Source organism: Colletotrichum scovillei (assembly GCF_011075155.1).
Source record: "Colletotrichum scovillei strain TJNH1 chromosome Unknown Contig00014, whole genome shotgun sequence".
Classification (NCBI taxonomy): domain Eukaryota; kingdom Fungi; phylum Ascomycota; class Sordariomycetes; order Glomerellales; family Glomerellaceae; genus Colletotrichum; species Colletotrichum scovillei.
The window spans coordinates 40,937-46,332 of NW_023336272.1; positions in this window are offsets into that span (position 1 = coordinate 40,937).

Consider the following 5,396-nt stretch of genomic DNA (forward strand, 5'->3'; position numbering starts at 1 on the left):
GTAGCTGCTGAAAGTCGGCGCCAGGAGACGGGATCAATAGATCCTTGAGGAGGTGGTGGGGGTGGCCTTATTTTCGTGAACGCGCATCGCAATCCGCGTCTCGAGTTGGTCAGCCTGCTAATCTCACACATGCAAACGTGATTAGGCCGGGGTTTGTGCTTAGGCTTGGACAAGAAATAGTCGTCAAGCATGAACCTCCTGGTATTTGAATCTAGAACGAGGTCCGATCTGCACAAGATCGTAGGTAAAGTTTTCTTCCATGTCAAATAGCACCAAAGCATAAATATCCCTCGTTACACAACAGCGCATTGTCGTTGAAAAATGAGCTGAGGAACTTTGATTTGAACAACGAGGGAGACTTTGGAAACAAACATAGATATGTCGACATCAGAAGGTGACCCAACACCAATGCACTGCGGCTGTGAGCTCCGAACATCATGCGTTACATAGGGGCTAGTGATGATGTATACTGAGCTTGTATTGAGTATCTATCCTTGCAGCGCTGGGGGCCGCTGACGTGTTTGTAGGGTGTGCCACAGCCACAAGTATGTGGCTGTGCAGGTGGCTAGGTAGCTCATGGCTCAGTCGTGGCTGACAGCTGGAGTCAGTATTACTAAAATTCTCCTCGGCTATGGGAAACGAATGACATACATGAGATTTCTCAACAGCTCGAAATTTTACTTCCCGTCTCCTTTCCAGTTCGCTCGACTATCCGAACAAAATCAATCCTCGTCTTCATGGCACCCGTTTTTCCCAAACCTGGTCGCAACGCGCTGCCAAAACTTCTTGTCGTCGGTGAGTGCCTGTAAAGCCTTTGTGAACAACCTTGCAACACGCTTCGAGCTCAGTGCAACCCGATCTTCCGAACCGGAAGAACGAATGGTCCGGACGAAAAGTGCTGGTTTCGGAGCGGGGACTTTTCCGTGCCGAATGTGGGCAACAGTGATTATGTAACAGAAGTCATGTGACATACCCATCACGACAGTTTTCTTAAAACACGACTCAGCTGGCATGAAGAAGGTATTGACAAGGGCCATGCCGTACAAAAGTTCGAAGCAAGTCTGGCATAAAGAAGCCTTTTCAGGCTGCGCAAGTCCTAACCAATGGCACATCCAAAGTCCAGCAGCTTGTCTCCTCGCTGTGATTGCTGCACTGCCTAATCAAACCCATTGTTGTTGCTCAGCTGGAACTTGAGAAGCATCCAAAGGCCGATGCGTAGCTAGGAGCAGTAGTCCCTTTCTTTCTTACGCTGCCGCGGTGATCAATTATCTTGCCTCGTCACCGTGTGATGACCGTAGATCATCGAGCCTAGAAGCCAAAAAGAAATGCTTATGGTCTTTTCGAGATGATGTTGCTGTCCATCTTTGGGGACCTTTGAACACTTGGCAGGGAGTTTTGTGGTATGATCGTTGAGAAAGGGCAGCCCTTTGGTCTACAAAGGGGTTGCCTTGCTCTAGTTAGAGGGCAGATGATTTGAACACCCGGATGAGCTTTAAGTGGCTGCATGACCCAAGTTTGTTGTCTTGGAAAGTCCAGCACACGACTGATGAGATGTCGAAAGTTGATAACAAAGTATTGTGTTAACAAACACGGGGCAAGGTATTGTTTTAACAAACACGAGGTATACGAAGAAGTTCAACAAACGGAAGCGCTGAAATATACATTTAGAATGGGGAAGGTTCTCGTGACCATGCCGAGGTTTTGCAATTCGATGACTGCCAACTCCAAGGTTCATAACATGTATGATTTTGGAGTTCCGGGGACTGCTGGCCAAAATGGGACTCTGAATCATTTGGCGGCTTTCAACGACAAATCTTGGGCATCAAGATGCAAATACGTTCCTCCCGTTCAGTCATGAAGCCAACAGAGCTGAGTAAATTTGTTGGCCTCATGGCTGAACGGAAAACTCACTATGAAGCTAAAGTCTTGCATCATTGATCGTTGCGCAGTCATCTCTTAAGCCACCTCGAAATTGCAATGGGATTCAATTATACACCTTTTTCCATGAAATCACAAAATCAAATACCACCTCTGCTCTTCAGAAAGTTTTCTGGTGATGTTCTAGACATGAGAAACTTATTTACATTCGCAAGTACAGTCTAAGTCTTCCACTTATCCAGACCTGGAATGTTCCTCCTCCTCACCCGCATTATGAGCTCAGAACTGGCCAGCCAGTTAGTAGCAAGAGAAAGGGGTGGCGATACTCCCTGTCCTCCAGCACACTCGAATTCATAGGCAGAGATGATCTCCGCTGATGCCAGCTTCAGCTTGTGTGAAATGAATAAGCGGCCTGGGCAGGCAGTCGAGCCGTGGCCGAAGCCCAGGTGCTCGGCTCTCGTAGAGACAAAATGCGCCGCGTTCCCTGTGGCTGGTCCCCGTTCGTAATCTTTCTCATGCATTCTCATATGACGGTTATTCCGCCTTTCCAAGTCACTCAGGACATGCCGCAGTAGGCCAAACTCCTGTGCAGCGCCACGATCGGAACATCAGGCTGAAAGTTAACAGGCCCATCTTCTCCCCTCGGCAACTCCACGAGTCCATCCAAGAGCATATTTGCTAAGCCTCGCTCGACCATTTCAATTTTCTTCATGCGCCTATCTGATAATAGGAGCTATGAGTGTCGCGGTGTGACTGTACTACCGGCGCAGCTCAATGGACCTGAGCAGGAAACAGGGCAACATATGACAAGACTACCCGTGAAAATGGCGCAACCATTTCTAAGCCACAAAAGGTCCACGACTCGCCCTTCGCCGTCATGGGCGGCTTTTTCCCCGAGAGACACTCTAGTGAGAGCAAACTCCGGTTTTACGCGCGCAATCATCAACCCGTCAACCTCGTGCCATCTTACTCATGTAAAGGAAATGAAGCATGATGATTAGCGTCTTGATCTCTGGAGCTGCCGGCACGCCGATAGTTCGAGTTCTAATCCAGACAATCGTCAACTCCCGATTGTTTGGCCGGAGCGCCCTGACTCGCCTCTAGCAGTACCTCTGTAAGCCTGTCTACATGTGTCTGATATGATCAACTACTCCTTCGCATTTGACGCATGGCGGCACAAGCTCATGCAGGAATTGCCTCTATAACTCACTCAGATCACGAATCATTGTTTGGCGGGCCATGATAGAGAATATGTTGAAGATTTCCGAGCTCGGTCGGACCCAGCAGCCCGCAAAACTCTGGACTATTAATGAGTCACGCATTCCTTAGACTTTCGGAGGAGCTGAGGCGAACAATGGACTGAACAAATTCAATCGAGCGAGGAGGCAGGATCTGATGAGCTGGTATGATATTTCTTGGTGTTGCGTTGCATCCGCGTTAAGATCCTATAATAACCGGGACAAGAGAGTGATGAAACGCGACCTGACGGAAGCATCTTTGGATATTTCTGTTCTGTTGATCCGAGCTTGGTCTATGGCCTCCTCGACAAACCACTCGCCGGGCTTCTTGTTCGCAATCGGGAGGTTCCGCACCCTCTATTGCACTATTGTATACAGCAGATAGGCGTTTGCCTAGAGGCTGATCAATACCGCGGGCTTTGTAATCTGCAAGGCGATGAATATTGTGTCGACAAGCAAGACGGGGCTGGTGTGTCGAAAGCAACCTGATTCCTCGCAGCAATGAGTCTGCAATTCAAACCGTGGTTGTCGAGAGATGCGAATCGACAACTTGACATACATGACCCACTGGGATAGTTACTTCAATGTCGTTGTCGGTTCTGAATCTTGGGATTCTGTCCGAAACCATACTTCTTGTGCCAGGAATATCGATCAATGTGGTCTTAGAACTGGTTAGACTTCATGTTGCCATTTACGCTCTCGACTGTTTGACCAGCGTAACAGGTGGCCATAATATTCAAGATACATTCTGCGTTTCCAAGCAAGACCAATGATTGACGAATTGCCAGAACGGGGGGCAGCGAACGTGGTTCCATGCGACCAGACAAAACACGCGAGCGCCCGCTTAAAAGGCTCAATCGCTCGTTGAGTCTTGCTATTTTCAAAGCCTTGCAGATAATACGCTTTTGACAACAACGATAGATTAAGGCACGCCGCTTGCGACCGACTGCGTTTTAGACAAGGCACTTGTCTTGCTTTCTCGTCTATTGCAGCTGGTATATGAAGGTATTCACCCTTAAGCCGGGGCCAAAACAGCTGCCTCTCCTCTCGTAGACACACTCCAAGCCCTAAGCAACCTCAGAGTGATATGTGCTGCTTATGAGACAGGTTTTCGGCCATCCAACTGCCTCTGAATACAAAGAAGACGAAAAGACACAAGAATAACGCTGGTCGAGCCCAGCAACAAAGAATCGCGGTCTTTCGGCAACTTATCCTATCACCACAGTCCTCTCCCCCTCCCATGCCTTTCTCTGCAGCACAAGGCAGAGAGACGGACAAAGTCTCTGTTCAGCGGCCTTTTCCATCGAGTCAATCTAACAATCGTCAAGACTCGGACATTACCTACCAGGAACATCTTCAACGAGAATGTTCTGGCCCTCGAAGTGGTAAGCCACTCTCATGTGGGCGGAGGATCTTGAGACCGACCCATTACCTGCGAGTTCATACCCAACAATTTTGAAAACACCGAAAGTTTAGGACGATATGGATATGGATGATATGCAATGCCGCGTCCGTTACAACCTTCGGAGTCTTCTTCTGCTCGTCGACATACGCTTGAGCTTAAGCAGAGCTTATGGCGGCGTTCAGGATGGTCAGGATGTCGCAAACCTTGGACTTGTGTTGTTACTTGTAGGCTACATCATCGGACCGCTGATCTATGGCAAGACGTCGAGTTGAACGGCTGCAGGAACCTCATGATGGATACACTTGGCGTTCTAAACACCTTCAACCTCGGCATGGCCCAAGCCAGCGGCATACTCGCTGTCCAGATTTCTCTCCTCCTCGGCAGCACCATTGGGTCCTCGCCCGTGAGCGAACTTCAGCTGCGCCCTCGCTGATTCGTTCTCTGCTGCCGGAAAAGGGGTGCAAGTCGGCTCTTTTGCGGTCGGACTTTTCATGAGATGCTTCCTCGGCCTAACTCTAGAAGGATTCGTTGACGAGTATGGAGGCTGGCGCTGGGTGTGAGAGTCAGAGCCACCATTTCCAGTATCCCCTAGAACCTGGGCACTATCCTCATCCCAGAGAGACACGCTCTTGTGAAGCTCGAATGGCGAGCTCGAGTGCTCGAGAAGGTCCTAGGCCAGGTCTTTCGGACTCGGTTACAGACGAGCGGGTCGCAGCCAATGCTAAGACAATTAATCAGTATTGCTCTCTTGCGTCCTTGGATCCACCTCTTCCGCAAACTCGTTATCACAATCATCTCCATGTTGATGGCACTCGTATACGGCGCGCTCCACATGATATTTGGCGCGTTTCTTATGATCGACCGACAGCATCGTG